Below are 17,436 nucleotides of genomic sequence, written 5' to 3' on the forward strand. Positions count from 1 at the left end.
CACGAAAACTATCATCTGTTTACTTAGCAAATATTCATATTTCAATTTTCTAATTTTTTAAAAAATCTGTTTTTCTAGAAAAAATGATCCTTGATTGCTTTTGTTTCTTATTGTTAAAGTTTCAAGTTTTTGAGTTTTTATTTATGAAAATTAACAGATGTTGATTATTTAATATGTTTGCTATATTTTATTTGATCTGTATTGTATCAATGTTATAGTTTGGTGACTACAATTGCAACGTAGGTCTTTACAATCATTTTCAAACAAAATATCATTAAATGACTAAATAAAAAATAAATGTAGAATGTTTATGTGGAGGGTTGTGTTCGGAATGCTAACAAGTTCAATAATGAACGCTTGTGCCGAAAAGTTTGCCTTCTATGGAAAAATACACTTGCAGACAGATTTTAAATGGAAATGTAAGACTGTATGAAATTTTGATCAGATATTCATACAAATTTTTTATTTTTATAAGAATTATCTGTAACAAAATTGAATCCGTTGAATTATTTATGTTAGAAGAACCGGACATTTTCTTCATTTTTCACGTTTCTTATTATGTTTTTTTTTTATTTTAACACATATTGAATACATAATACTATGTACAATAATTTAATAACATCAGAACATGTAATTTTCTTGGGATACCTATGTAATTTAAAAATATTGTATTCTTTCTATTTTTTATGTAAAATGAACGTTTTGTAGTTTATAGACGAAATGAAATGTAAAAGCTCTGTGAAATTTAGTTCCAAATGGTGAGAAGTAAACTATAACATTTAATCTTAAAGTTAAAACAATGTAAATAAGATAAGTGATATCTGTTTCGAGATGCAAAAAATCGTTTTATTCAAAAGTACTAAAATACAACATGTATAATATTACTGCATTATTATTATTATTGAGATATTATATTATTAAAATATAAAACACTATACTTTATGATGAATCTACAGCTCAGATTATCATTGTAGCAAATATTTAATGTGAGCATCGTGAAATTTGCAATAGGCGTTCTCTCAAAGCCTTACCGTACGGTGTACTACAACAATGATATTCGCAATTTATCAGCCACGTTATTAGCTGACAATGCGCAGGCTCTACGGTTATAGAAAGAGGGATAAGCGAAGGATCGAACGCGATTCAGAATGCTGTTGCGTTTAGACGTCTGTGAGTAACATGCGTCTCTTGACCACGCGATTTACTTAAGTATGTACGATTAAGCGAGAAATTTGACCACATCACATTCGATTCTTCTAGGAAAAAGAAATCTACCAGAACTTGGTAAGTGATCTTGAATCAATTTTATTGTACGTTAAAATTACTTTTACTATTTAATTAAACTTTAAAAATATTAAAATTTATCCGTTTAAATAATTTAATATTTTTATAATTTTTTGTTTCGCTATTTTGTCAACTTTTTCTGTTATATGCATTTTTGTGAAAAATAGAAGAGATGATATAAAGAAAATTTAATTTAACATGTATTATGTTTTGGAGAAAATTTTATATCAAATGTTACAATGTTCTGCAGTAGCTGCGGACAATGAAGGAATAAAAATTTTTTTTATACAAATTTCTTATATTGATCACATGTAAAACACAGGAAAAATTTTTAATCCGCAGTTACTGCAGAACATAATTATTTTTGACATTAAATGTTCTCCGTGATTCTGCAAAATTGGATATAATATGGATAATAAATTTTGCTCTTTTATAAGCAAATCTTACGCTTTAACGATTTCTTTTCAAAGTGCTGTTTGATATTTATACACGCACCGTAACTATATTGCAAAAACTTTTACAGACTATTATTAGTTTATGCTTTAATCGTGACGGAACCAAATACTGCGGAACTTGCGAATTCCATTTAAACGAATAAGATTAATAAACACAAACAATTTTGCATAGTAAACGTATCGAGAAATTAATTATTAATATTTCACAATGTTATTCATAGTTTTTTTACAAAACTACATTCCATTTCCTTGCATGCATGTGATAAATAATAAACAGTGCTGATTTTACGATTTAAAATTATTGTAAAAAATGGATAAATTACGTTATCTATTGAAACAATTTGTTAAATTGTGTACATAAATCAGATTAGATTTTATGATTTATTTGTTTGAACATTAATCTTTTTTTATATATAATGTTATGAATAAAATCAAATTTATGTAATTTTAGATTAATACGTATAATAATTATTAATAAAATTTTCAGAGAAACATATATTACATTAATCAAACGTAACTGCTAGAAGTTGAATCAAGACAACACACGAGAAGATGGGTTTCAAAATAAGTTTGTTATTTGTATTTGCTACCTTCAGCGTGATTAGCACGGTATACCTGTATACAGCAAAAGGGGAAAGAAGTTTGCGTCCGAATGAAGAATATAGGAAGCTTCATGGCAGTAAGTGTTATATTTCTCTCACATTAAACACGCAGAGTGATCTTTTATTATATTTAGTTACCATAAATTGCTACAATTTGCAGAAATATGAAGTTGTTAATTTTACTTTACCGCTATGGTAGAATAGATATTTTACTGTACCTAAATTGACACGTATTCTTTTAAAGTTTACTGCATGCGTTATGATTTAAGTTTTTATACAATGTATATCTTTTTTATAGGACCTACTTATTGTGATATTCCATATGACGATGGTAGATGCTGTGAGATTAAACATCCCAATGGTACCTGCATCAAAAAGTCGACGAAACTTCAAGTAGACAATAATCTATTCAGATTTTGGTATAATAAAGAATTGAAAATATGTGATTCTTTTCTGTGGAAAATGTGCAGTCAAAATGACAATAATTTTAAATATTGGCAAGATTGCATGGACTTGTGCTATTGAAAAATATAATTCTGGATACATTTTACATATAAAATTTTTATAGGTTTCTTATATATTGATATATATTTGTAATAACTTGATATTTAAATAGAAATACTAAATGAAAGACTTTGTGAAGTCTTTATAAAATACTTGTAAAAGTGTTTTATTTTTACAATAAATGACTTTAATAAAATAAAATGTACGGATATGTACATAAAATATGTAGAAATATATATATATAAATAAAAGAAAGTACTTTTTAATTTACTATTTTTTTTTGCTATATTAGGTATATAATACTACATACAATAAATTAATAATAAATTAAAGCGTGTAATAATTTAAAGAAAACGTAATAAGTGTTTATTGAAATATTATTTTGGTATAAAGAATATCATCCTATATACAATTACATAATTATGCTAAATTATTATCAGAATCACACACATGCAATAGAAGTGTTGTATTTCTTTTTTATATTTAGATATTCAACATTTTGTAAAAGTTTGATGTGCATTTTGAATAAGTAAGGTAAAAAGAAAACAATTTCAAGTAAAAAGTATAAAAATTTAAGAATATTCTAACTTTATTTATTATTTATGAGTAAATGGATATTTTAATAACTTGATGTTAATGCTCGATAATAAATTACATTTTTATATATTCAAATATTCAGTGTCAATATCAATGAAATACACGTGGCGCAATATACGTGGTCAGTCGTGTACCTGTAATAAATTGGCGCTGGGAATAAAAGTAATTATGTTGAAAACGTAAAACAAAAAAAATTACTCTTTAATTGTTCCTTCAATAACTGTTATTGTTCCAGTTAAAAAGTTAGTATTATAAATGTTGTTACGAAAACGGTCACCACTGTTTATTTAACAAAAAACTATATTTACGCTTATTTTCTTTAAAATCCATTCGTGAATAGAAATTGCTGCACGATTGCTCTTTTAATTTCAATCGTTAAATTTTTACTTTTTTGAATCTTTATTTATAAAAATTAATAAATTTTGGTTATTTGATGCATTTGTTATTCCTTCATTTGATGTGTATTATATTGTTTTCTACAGTTTAGTGGTGCGGTTATCATTATGACATAGCTTCTTGCATTCACTTTCCAGCGAATTAATATTATGACAAAGTAAAAAATAAATGTACAATGTTTGTGTGGAGGGTTGTGATAAAAATGGTAACAAGTTTAATAATAAACGTTTGTGCCGAAAATTTTGAATTCTGTCGAAAACTACACCTGCAAACGGGTTTTAAATAGAAATGTAAAACTGCATGAAATTCTGATCAGATATTCGAACAAATTTTTTATTTTTATAAGAATTGACTGTAACAAAATTGAATCCGTTGAAATATATGTGTTAGAGAAAACAAAAACTTTTTTAATTTTTATTTTTCTTATTATGGTTTTTTTTTTAATTTTAAAACACATTGAATACATAATACTAATGTAAAATAATTTAATAACAGAACATGTAACATTAATTAAGACCAACCAATGTTTCTTGCGATACTTATTTAATTTTAAAATATTTTATTCTTTCTAATCACTTTCTACGTAAATTGGACGAAGTTAGCATTTGATAATTTATAGACGACATTCGATGTAAAAGCTTCGCGAAACTTCGTTTCAACTGGTTGGATGCAAACTATAAAGTTCAATCACAAAGTTAAAACAATGTAAAAAAAGTAAATGACTGTTTCGGGACGCAAAAAAACATTTCATTCATAAATAAAATAATACGAAATGCATAATATTACTGCGAAATTTTTGAAATATTAAACAATATGCACGTACTTTATGATGAGTTCAGATTATCATTGTAGCAAATATTTGTTGCAAGCACTGTGAAATTCGCAATAAGCATCCTTTCAAAGCCTTACCGTACGGTGTATCACAACGATGATATTTGAAATTTAACAGCCACGTTTTTAGCAGACAATGCGCAAGCTGTACGATTTTAGAAAGAGGGATAGACGAAAGATCAGTCGCGATCCTGCATGCTGTTACATTTAGTCGTCTGTGAGTGACAGACGTCTCTTGACCTCGCGTTTTACTTAGGCATGTAAGATTAAGCGAGGAATTTGGCCACATGAAACTCGATTCTTCTTAGAATAAGAAATCTGTCAAAACTTGGTAAGTAATCTACAATCTTTATCAATCTTTATCAAAACTTTATCATAACATTAAATTTACTTTTACTATTTAATTAGACTTCAAATTATTTAAACGATTTTTGTTTCGCCATTTCTTCAATATCTGTCTTGTTATATGCATTTTTGTGAAAAGTAAAAGAGATGATGTAGAGAGAATTTATTTTAACATGTATTGCATCCAGCAACGATTTAATATATATAATAAATTTTGTCTTTTATAAGCAAATCTTACGCATTAACGGTTTCTTTTCAAAGTGTTGTTTAATATTTATACACGCACCGTAACAATAACGCAGAAAATTTTACAGATTACGATTAGCTTATGCTTTATTCGTGACGGGACCAAATATTGCGGATCTTGCGAATTCCATTTAACGAATAAGATTAATAGACACAAACAGTTTTGCATAGTAAACGTATTGAAAAAATTATCATTAATATTTTACAATGTTATTCACAGTTTCTTTACAAAGCTATATTCCATTTTCTTGCATGCATGTAATAAATAATGAACAGTGTTGATTTTACGATTTAAAATTATTGTAAAAAACAGTTAAATTACGTTATCTATTCAAACAACTTGTAAATTTGTGTACATAAGTCAGATTAGATTTTATGATTCATTTGTTTAAACATTAATTTTTCATTTTATAAATAATCTTATAATTAAAATTATATTTATATAATTTCAGATTATAACGTATAATAATTATTGATAAAATTTTTAAAAGAGCATATATAACATTGATCAAACGCAACTGCTAGAAGTCTAATCAAGACAACACACGAGAAGATGGGTTTCAAAATAAGCTTTTTATTTATACTTGTTACCTTCAGCATGTTTAGCACGGTATATCTGAATTCACCGAATTCATCTGAAGAGAAACCATTTTTGGATCTGAATAAATTATATAGGCAGCGTTATGGTAGTAAGTGTTATATTTCATCCACATTAAACACGCAGAGTGATCTATTATTATATTTTATTTTATAATACTTTTCATATAATTAAGGCAACTTAAATTGTTAATAATTATTTAATGCATATATTTAGTTATCATAAATTGCTACAATTTACAAAAATATGAAGTTGTCAATTTAATTTTATCGCAATGGTAAAATAAATATTTTACAGTACTTAAATTGACATGTATTCTTTTATAGTTTATTGCACGCGTTATGATTTAAGTTTTTGTACAATGTATATCTTTTTTTTAGGACCTACTTTTTGTGATATTCCATATGACGATGGTAGATGCTGTGAAATTAAACATCCCAATGGTACCTGCACCGACTTGTTGGAAGAAATTCGAGCAGAAAATGTTCAACTCAGATATTGGTATAATAAACATTCGAAAGTATGTGAACCTTTTCAGTGGCATAAGTGCAGAAAAAATGACAATAATTTTATAAGTAGGATAGATTGCGAGGACTTGTGCTTTTTAAACATATAATTCTGAATACATCTTACATATAAAATTTTTTAAGGTTTCTTATATATTGATATGTATTTGTAATACCTTAATATTTAAATAGAAATACTAAATGAAAGACTTTGTGAAGTCTTTATAAAATACTTGTAAAAGTGTTTTATTTTTACAATAAAAGACTAATAAAATAAAATGTACGGATATGTACATAAAATATGTAAAAATATATATGTAAATAAAAGAAAATACTTTTTAATTTATTATTTTTTATTTTTTTTTGCTACATTAGGTATATAATACTACATACAATACATAATTATTAAATTAAAGCGTATAATAATTTAAAGAAAACGTAATAAATGTTTATTGAAATATTATTTTAGTATAAAAAATATTATCTTATATAAAATTACGTAACTATGCTAAATTATTATCAAAATTATTGCACACATGCAATAAAAGTGTTGTATTCTTTTTTTATATTTAGGTATTCAACATATTGTGACAGTTTGATGTGCTTTTTGAATAAGTAAGGTATAAAGAAAACAATTTTAAGTAAGAAGTATTAAAATTTTAGAATATTTTAACTTTATTTATTATTTATGAGTAAATGTTTTTATAAATATTTTATTAAAATGACTTTAATGCTCGATGATAAATTACATTTTTATATATTCAAATATTCAGTGTCAATATTGATCAAATATACGTGGCGCAATACATGTGGTCAATCGTGTACCTGTAATAAGTTGGCACTGGGAATAAAAGTAATTATGAATTATTAAAACGTACAACAACAAAAAATTACTCTTTAATTGTTCCTTCGATAACCGTTATTTTCCCAGTTAAATAGTTACTATTATAAATGCAGTTACGAAAACGGTCACCACTGTTTACTGAACAAAAAACTATATTTACACTTATCTTCTTCAAAATCCATTCTTCTAGAAAAATTACTGCACGATTGCTCCTTTAATTCCCATTGTTAAATTTTTAATTTTTTGAGTCTTTATTTATAAAAATTAATAAATTTTGATTATATCATGTGTTTATTATTATACTTCATTCAACGTGTATTATGTCGTTTTCTACAGTTTAGTGGTGCGATTATTATTATGACATAGGTTTTTACATTCACTTTCCAGCGAAATAATATTATGACGAAGTAAAAAATGAATGTACAATGTTTGTGTGAAGGATTGTGATGGTAACAAGTTTAATAATGAACGTTCGTGTCGAAAAATTTGCATTCTGTCGAACAATACACCTGCAGACGGGTTTTATAGAGAAATGTAAAATTGCATGAAATTCTGATCAAATATTCATACAAATTTATTATTTTCATAAGAATTAACTATAACAAAATTGAATCCGTTGAAATATATGTGTAAAAGAAACCAAAAAATTTTTTTCACTTTTTACTTTTTTTATTATGTTTTTTTTTTTTTTAATTTTAAACACATTATATATGAATTTTAGAATATTTTATTTTTTTTATTCACTTTTAACGTAAATTGGACAAAGTTAGCGTTTCATAATTTATAGACGATGATCGATGTAAAAGCTCCGCGAAACTTTGTTTCAACTGGTTGGATGCAATCTATAAAGTTCAATCTTAAAGTTAAAACAATGTAAATAAAGTAAATAATATCTGTTTTGGAATGCAAGAAACATTTTATTCAAAAATAAAATAATACAAAATGCGTAACATTACTATGATATTATTGAAATATTATACAATATACACGCACTTTATGATGAGTTCAGATTATCATTGTAGCAAATATTTGTGGCGAGCATTGTGAGATTTACAATAGGTTTTCTTTCAGAGCCTTATCATACGGTGTATCACAACGATGATATTCGCAATTTAACAGCCACGTTCTTAGCAAATAATGCGCAGGCTCTACGATTTTGAAAAGAGAGGTGGGCGAAGGATCAATCGCGGTCCTGCATGCTGTTGCTTTTGGTCGACTGTGTGTGACAGACGTCTCTTGACCTCGCGACTTACTTAGGCACGTACGATTAGGCGAGGAATTTAGACTTTAAACTTCAGTTTTCTTAGAAAAGGAAATCTATCAGAACTTGGTAAGTGACATTCAATCAACTTTATCATAACATTAAATTTACTTTTACTATTTAATTAGACTTCAAATTATTTAAACGATTCTTGTTTCGCCATTTCTTTCATAACTTTCTTGTTATATGTATTTTTGTGAAAAGTAAATAAGATGATATCTAGAGAATTTATTTTAACATGTATTGCATCCAGCAACGATTTAATGTAGATAATAAATTTTGCTTTTTTATAAGCAAATCTTATGTATTAACAATTTCTTTTCAAAGTGCTGTGTTTGATATTTGCCCGCATCGTAACTATTACAAAAAAAATTTTTACACTACGATTAGCGTATGCTTTAATCGTGACGGGATCAAATACTGCGGAACTGGCGAATTCCAATTCAAACGAATAAGACTAATAGACACAAACAATTTTGCATAGTACACGCATCGAAAATATAATCATTAATATTTTACAATGTTATTTACATCTCCTTTACTAATTGTAAACTACATTCCATTTTCTTGCATGCATGTGATAAATAATGAACACAGTTGATTTTATGATTTGGAATTATTGTAAAAAACAGATAAATTACGTTATCTATTAAAACAACTTATTAATTTCAGTACATAAATCAGATTAGATTGTATGATTCACTTGTTTTGACATTAATCTTTTTCTTATGTATGATATTATGATCAAAGTTAAATTTATGTAATTTCAGATTACTGCGTATAATAATTATTGATAATAAAATTTTCAGCTTATATTATATTGGTCAAACGTAACTGCTAGAAGTTGAATCAAGACAACACACGAGAAAATGGGTTTCAAAATAAGCTTCTTATTCATACTTGTTACCTTCAGCGTGTTTAGCACGGTATACCTGTGTCCTGCAAAAAAGGAAAGACATTTGCGTCCGTATGAGAAATATAGGATGCTTCATGGCAGTAAGTGTTATATTTCTCTCACATTAAATACGCAGAGTGATCTTTTATTATATTTTCTATTATAATATTTTTCATATTATTAGGGAAACTCAAGTTGTTAATAATTATTTACTGCATATATTTAGTTATCATAAATTGCTACAATTTGCAAAAATATGAAGTTGTCAATTTAATTTTATCGCAATGGTAGAATAGATATTTTACTGTACTTAAATTGACATGTATTCTTTTGCAGTTTACTGCATGCGTTATAATTTAAGTTTTTGTAAAATGTATATCTTTTTTATAGGACCTACTTTCTGTAATAGTCCACTTGACACTGGTGGTTGCTGTAGAGTTAAATATCCCAATAATACCTGCTACAAAGATACGCTGTATAAAATCAACAAAGACTATATTGAATACAGATATTGGTATAATGAAACTTCAATGATGTGTGAATCTTTTCTGTGGACAAGGTGCAGTCAAAATGACAATAATTTTCGACATTGGGAACAATGCATGGACTTGTGCTACGTAGGCAATCTTACATCGTCAAAGTTTCTTCGTGATATTCTCCATGTGTAAAACTTTTGAGAGCTCCTCATATATTGATATGTATTTGTGATAATTTGGTATTTAAATAGAAATACTAAATGAGAGACTCTGTATAGTTTTTATAAAATACTTTTAAAAGTGTTTTATTTTTACAATTAATGACTGTAATAAAATGAAGTGTACTGAATGTATATAAAATATGTAGAAATATTTATGTAAATAAAAGAAAGTACTTTTTAATTTACTATTTTTTATTTTTTTCGCTATATTAGGTATACAGGGTGTCTGGCAATAATCGCCCCACCGGTTATATACAGGTAGAGGAGGTCAAATCGAGTAGAAAAGTCCTTTACCATTTTTTAATTTTCATAATAAGTACTGAGTAATTGACGAAAAAAGATCGGCGAATCCGCGCGAGTAAAGCGCGCGCGGTGAGAAGGACGTCCCACTGCTACGCGATCACTAGGACACAAGGATCTAGCGTTACGCGCCGCTCGTATGTTGCCATTGTCATTTGTAGAGCGCTCCTCCCAACGCTTCATCGCGCGCCTAGTGATCGCATAGCAGTGGGATGTCCTTCTCGCTGCGCGCGCTTTACATGCACGGATTCACCAATCTTTTTCGTTAATTACTTAGTACTTATTACAAAAATCAAAAAATGGTAAAGGACTTTTCTACTCGATTTGACCTCCTCTACCTGTATATGACCGGTAGGGCGATTATTGCCAGACACCCTGTATAATATTACATACGCTATATTAGGCATATAATACTATATACAATAAATTAATAATAAAATAAAGCGTAGAATAATTTAAAGAAAAACGTAACAAGTGTTTATTGAAATATTATTTTGGTTTAAAAGATATCATTTTATATGGAATTACGTAATTATGCTAAATTATTATCAAAATTATTGCACACATACAATAGAAGTGTTGTGTTCTTTTTTATGTTTAGATATTCAACTTATTGTAAAAGTTTGATGTGCTTCTTGAATAAGTAAGGTAAAAAAAAACAATTTCAAGTAAGAAAAATTAAAATTTTAGAATATCCTACGTTTATTTATTATTTATGAGTAAATGGATATTCTAGTAACTTAATGTTTATGCTCGATAATAAATTGCATTTTTATGTATTCAAATGTTCAATGTCAATATCGATCAAATACACGTTGCGCAATACACGTCATAATATGTGTACCTGTAATAAGTTGGCGATGAAAATGAAAATAATTATGTTAAAACATACTGCAACAGAAAATTGCTCTTTAATTGTTTCTTTGGTATCCGTAATAGCTCTACTTAATAAATTATTATTAATAATACTTTTACACGAAAACAGTCACCATTGTTTACTTAGCAAACAACCATATTTACACTTACCTTCTTTAAAATCCATTGTTCTAGAAACGTTGGTGCACGACTGCTCCTTTTATTTCCATTGATAAATTTTTAATTTTTTGAACTTTTATTTCTAAATATTAATAAATATTGATTATTTGATGCGTTTTTTATTATACTGTATTTAACATGTATTGTATTCTTTTTTCAGTTTGGCGATGCGATTATGACGTAGGTCCTTGCTCTCACTTTCAAACAAAACATTATTATGACAAAATAAAAAATGTATGTGGAATGTTAATGTGGGGGGTAGTGATGGGAATGCTAACAAATTCAATAATGAACGCTTGTGCCGAAAAGTTTGCCTTTTGTCGAAAAATACATTTGCAGGCGGGTTATAAATGGAAATGTAAAACTGTATGAAATTCTGATCAGATATTCATACAAATTCTTTATTTTTATAAGAATTAACTGTAACAAAAGTAAATCCATTGAAATATATGTGTAAGAGGAACCAAACATTTTTTTCAATTTTTTACTATTTTTATTATGTATTTTTTTATTTTAACACACATTGAATATATATATATATATATATATATATATATATATATATATATATATATATATATATAATACTATATACAATAATTTAATAACACATCAGAACATGTAAATTTAATTAAGAATAATCAATGTTTCTTGGGATACCTTATTTAATTTTAGAATATTTTATACTTTTTATTCACTTTCTACGTAAATTGGGCAAAGTTAGCGTTTCATAATTTATAGACGACATTCGATGTAAAAGCTCCGCGAAACTTAGTTTCAATTGTTTGGAAAAAAACTATAAAGTTTAATTTTAAAATTAAAACAATGTAATTAAAGTAAATGATATGTGTTTTGGGATGCAAAAAAACATTTTGTTAAAAAATAAAACAATATGAAATGTGTAATATTACTACGACATTATTGAAATATTAAACAATATACACGCACTTTATGATAAGTTCAGCTTATCGTTGTAGTAAATATTTATTGCGAGCACTGTGAGATTTGCAATAAGCGACCTCTCAAAGCCTTACCGTATGGTGTATCACAACAATGATATTCGCAATTTATCAGCCACGTTATTAGCTGACAATGCGCAGGCTCTACGGTTATAGAAAGAGGAATAGGCGAAGGATCGATCGCGATCCTGCGTGCTGTTGCTTTTGGTCGTCTGTGAGTGACAGACGTCTCTTGACCTCGCGTGTTGCTTAAGCATGTATGATTAGGTGAAAAATTTAGCCACATTACACTCGATTTTTCTTGGAAAAAAAATCTACCAGAAATTGGTAAGTGACCTTTAATCAATTTTATCGTACGTTAAATTTACTTTTACTGTTTAATTAGACGTCAAATTATTTAAACGATTCTTGTTTAACCATTTTTTCAATAACTTTCTTGCTATATACAGTTTTTTGAAAAGTAAAAAAGATGATATTGAGAGAATTAATTTTAACACGTATTACATTTAGCAAGGATTTAGGAATAAATAATAAATTTTGCTGTTTTATAGGCAAATCTTAAGTTTTAACGAATTTTCTCTGTCAAAGTGCTGTGATTAATGTTCATATACGCATCTTAACTATACAAAAATTTTTCACATTATAATTAGCTTATGATTAATTTATTTTTTAATCGTTACTGGACCAAATAAAGTGAACCGTGTGAATTCGTTTCGAACGAATAAGACTAATAGACACAAACAAATGTTGCGATAGTTTTTTGCATAGCAAACGTATCGAAGGAATAATCATTACTATTTTGCAATGTTATTCACGTTTTCTTTAAAGAGCTATATTCTTTTTTTTGCTATATGCATGTAATAAATAATGGACAGTGCTGATTTTGCGTAAACAACAATATGTTCTTTACGCAAGAGAATTGTAAGGAACAGGTAGACTACGTTATCCATTGAAACAACTTATAAATTCCAGTATATAAATCAGATTAGATTTTATGATTTACTTGTTAGAACATTAATCTTTTTTTTATATATGATGTTATAATCAAAATTAAATTTATGTAATTTCAGATCAGTTTGTATAGTAATTATTAATAATAAAATTTTCGGGAAAGCATATTTTATATTGATCAAACGTAACAACTAGAAATTCAATAAAGACAACACACGAGAGGATGAATTTCAAAATAAGCTTGTTATTCATACTTGTTACCTTCAGCATGTTTAGCACGGTATACCTGTGTCCAGCAAAAGAGGTAGAAAAACCTTTGCGTCCGACACAAAAGCTTAGGCAGCGTAATGGTAGTAAGTATCTTATTTTTCTCACATTAAACACGCACAGTAATCTTTTATTATATTTGCTATTATAATACTTTTCATATAATTAAAGGAACCCAAATTGTGTGAATAATTATTTAATGCATATATTTAGTTGTCATAAATTGCCGTAAATTACAAAATCATGATGTTGTCGACTTCATTTTACTGCATTGATAGAATAGATATTTTACTGTATCAAAATTGATATTTTTTTATAGTTTACTGCATGCGTTATGATTTAAGTTTTTGTAAAATGTATATCTTTTTTACAGGACCAAAAATATGTGATCAAATGTATCACCCTGGTGAGTGCTTCACAAAGTCGAAGAAGCCGCTTAGCGAAAAGGATTTTGTATTCAGATATTATTATAATTCAAATTTGACAACATGTGTATCTTTTATGTGGGGAATGTGCGGTGGAACTCGAAATAATTTTCTAACTTGGGTAGAATGCATGGACATTTGCCATAACAGTACTGCAGTTTTAACATTTTGAAGTTTTGAAAAAATATAATTTTGTGTGTGTGTATACACCTTGGTAATAAAATTTTTTACAATTTCTTATATATTGATATATATTTGTAATAATTTAAATTTATATAGAAATACTAAATGAAAAACTTTGCGAAGTTTTTACAAAATAGTTGTAAAAGTATTTTATTTTAACAATAAGTGACTGTAGTGAAATGAAATGTACGGGCATATACACAAAATATGTTGGAATATATACATGTAAATAAAAGAAAGTACTTCTTAATTAATTATTTTTTATTTTTTTTGCTGTATTAGGTATACATATAATAATTTGATAATTTTTTAGCATATACTAATTTAAATAAAACTTAATCAATGTTTATTGAAATATTATTTTGGTTTAAAAAATATCTTATATGGAATTACAGTAATTGTGCTAAATTATTATCAAAATTATTGCATACATGCAGTAAAAGTGTTGTATTTTTTTTTTATATTTAGATCTTCAACATATTGTGAAAGTTTGATGTGCTTTTTGAATATGTAAGGTAGAAACAAAACAATTTTAAGTAAAAAGAATTAAAATTTTTGTATATCCTAATTTTATTTATTATTTAAGAGCAGATGCATATTCTAATAACTTGATGTTAAATAAATTGTACTTTTATGAAATCAAATATTCAGTGTCAATATGGATCAAATACACGTAGCGCAATACACGTGGTCAGTCGTGTACCTGTAAATTGGCGTTGGCAATAAAAGTAATTATGCCGAAACGTATAGCAACAAAAAATTACTTTTTAATTGCTTTCTCGACATCCGTAACTACTTTGCTTAATTATTTAATATTAATAATGCTGTTACACGCAAACGATCACCACTGTTTACTTAGCAAACAACCATATTTACACTTTTGTTCTTTAAAATCTATTTTTCTAGGAAAATTGCTGCATGATTGTTCCTTTTATTTCCATTGTCAAATTTTTTAATTTTTGAGTTTTTAATTATAAAAATTCATAAATATTGATTATTTGATGCCACTGTTAATATACTTCATTTGACGTGTATAGTATGGGAGTGTGATTATGATTATAACGTTGGTCTTTGTATTTTTTCAAATATTATTATGACAAAGTAAAAATAAATGTACAATGTTTGTGTAGAGGGTTGTGATAGAAATGCTAACAAGTTCAATAACAAATGTTTGCGCCGAAAAGTTTACCTTCTGCCAAAAAAAAACACCTCCAAGCGAGTTTTAAATGGAAATGTGAAAAACTGTATAAAATTCTGAACAGATCATATTCATACAAATTATTTATTTTTATAAGAATTAACTATAACAAAATTAAATCCGTTGAAATAAATGTGTATGAGAATCTTTTTCGTTGTTGTTTTTTTTCTTTAGTTTTTTATTTTAACACATATTGAATATATAATACCGTGTACAATAATTTAAAAACATCAGAACATGCAATTTTTTGGGATACCTATGTAACTCTAAAACATTACATCCTTTCTATTTTCTACGTAAAATAAGCACAATTGGCGTTCCAGAATTTATAGACAAAATTAAATATAAAAGCTCTGCGAAATTTAGTTTTAATTAGTGGGAAGTAAACTATAAAGTTTAATCTTAAAGTTAAAACATTGTAAATTAAACAAATGATATCTGTTTCGAGATGCAAAAAAATATATTATTTACAAATAAAAGATCACGAAATGTTTAACATTACTGCATTATTATTATTATTATTGAGATATTATATTATTGAAATATTAAACACTATACTTTATGATCAGTGTACGGTTCAAATTACCGTTGTAGCAAATATTTATTGCGAGCATCGTGAGATTAGCAATAGACGTCCTTTTATAGGCGTACCACACGGTATATCACAACAATGATGGTTGCAATTTATCAGCCACATTATTAGTAGACAACGCGCAAGCTCTACGGTTATAGAAGGAGGGATCGGCGAAAGATCGATCGCGATCCCGCATGCTGTTGCTTTTGGTCGTCTGTGAGTAACAAACGTTTCTTGATCTCAAATTTACTTAGGCACGTATGATCAAGCCAGGAATTAAACCATATCAAACTCGATTCTTCTTAGGAAAGGAATCTATCAAAACTTGGTAAGTGACCTACCATCAATTCTATCATAACATTATATTTACTTTCGCTATTCAAGTAGACTTGAAATTATTTTAACGTTTTATGTTTCGCCATTTTTTCAATAAATTTCTTGTTATATGCATTTTTGTGAAAAGTAAAAGAGATGATACAGAGAGAATTTAATTTAACATATATTATATCACGGAGAAAATTTTATATCAAAAGTTATTATGTACGGCGGTAGCTGCGGACAATGAAGGAATTATAAAAATTTTTACTATGTTGTTGACATGTGAAACATAGTAAAAATTTTCAATCCTTGGCTTCATAGTCCGCTGTTACTGCCGTACGTAGTTATTTTTAATATACAGTTTTCTTCGAGATTCACCAATATTAGATATAATATGGATAATAAATTTTGCTCTTTTTTAAGCAAATTTTATGTATCAACGATTTTTACTGTCAAAGTGCTGCATTTGATATTCATACACGCATCGTAACAATAACGCAAAAATTTTTCACTCTATGGTTAGTTAAAATTTTAGTCGTGACGGGACCAAATAGTGCGGAACGTGCAAATTCCATTCGTAGGCTAATGGACACAACTAACTTTGCGGGAGTTTTTTGCATAGTGAACGTATCAACGGAATAATCATTAATATTTTACAATGTTATTCACATTTCCTCTACAGGGCTATATTCCATTTTCTTGTTATATGCATGATAAATAATAAACAGTGCTGATTTTACAATTTAAAATTATTGTAAACCACAGATGAATTACGTTATCTATTGAAATAACTTATAAATTCGTGTACATTAATCAGATTATATTTTATGATTTACTTGTTTAAACATTAATCTTTTTGTATATATGATGTTATGATCAAAATTGGATTAATGTAATTTCAGATCTGTACGTATAATAATTATTAATAATAAAATTTTCATAGAAACATATATTATATTCATCAAACGTAACTACTAGAAATTCAATTAAATCAACACACGACAGGATGGGTTTCAAAATAAGCTTGTTATTCACACTTGTTATCTTCAGCGTGTTTAGCACGGTATACCTGTGTCCAGCAAAAAAAGCCGAGAAACCCCGTTCACGTAAGACACTAGAATTAAGGGAAGCGTTATGGAAGTGTTTATTTCTCTTACATTGTACA

At 27.2% G+C, this 17,436-nt stretch overlaps 3 long non-coding RNA genes across 17 annotated transcripts in view; all 3 read left to right on the forward strand.

Annotated features, from left to right (window-relative positions):
* Positions 1-1,066: 1,066 nt before the first annotated feature.
* LOC105674384 (uncharacterized) lies at positions 1,067-6,708 on the forward strand. Of its 2 annotated transcripts, XR_010889899.1 has the most exons (6): positions 1,067-1,284; positions 2,227-2,418; positions 2,640-5,000; positions 5,329-5,436; positions 5,713-5,949; positions 6,239-6,708. It is a non-coding gene; the product is annotated as an uncharacterized lncRNA (long non-coding RNA). The 2 variants fall into 2 exon arrangements; XR_001101102.2 differs by lacking the exon at positions 5,329-5,436 and having other exon boundaries at positions 1,094-1,284.
* A 1,671-nt stretch (positions 6,709-8,379) lies between these two features.
* LOC105674378 (uncharacterized) lies at positions 8,380-10,242 on the forward strand. The gene is made up of 3 exons (XR_001101097.2): positions 8,380-8,538; positions 9,279-9,465; positions 9,755-10,242. It is a non-coding gene; the product is annotated as an uncharacterized lncRNA (long non-coding RNA).
* A 2,271-nt stretch (positions 10,243-12,513) lies between these two features.
* The window catches only part of LOC105674630 (uncharacterized), a 38,779-nt gene continuing 33,856 nt past the window's right edge, over positions 12,514-17,436 (forward strand). For 10 of the 14 annotated variants that reach the window (XR_010888023.1, XR_010888024.1, XR_010888019.1 and 7 more), the window contains exons 1-4: positions 12,516-12,682; positions 13,426-13,659; positions 13,947-16,281; positions 17,215-17,377. This is a non-coding gene — a long non-coding RNA (uncharacterized lncRNA). Of the gene's footprint in view, positions 12,683-13,425; positions 13,660-13,946; positions 16,282-17,173; positions 17,378-17,436 lie in introns of all 14 variants that reach the window. The other 4 variants (XR_010888028.1, XR_010888021.1, XR_010888018.1 and 1 more) reach the window with 4 other exon arrangements.

The sequence above is a fragment of the Linepithema humile genome, chromosome 1, assembly GCF_040581485.1.
Source record: "Linepithema humile isolate Giens D197 chromosome 1, Lhum_UNIL_v1.0, whole genome shotgun sequence".
NCBI lineage: Eukaryota > Metazoa > Arthropoda > Insecta > Hymenoptera > Formicidae > Linepithema > Linepithema humile.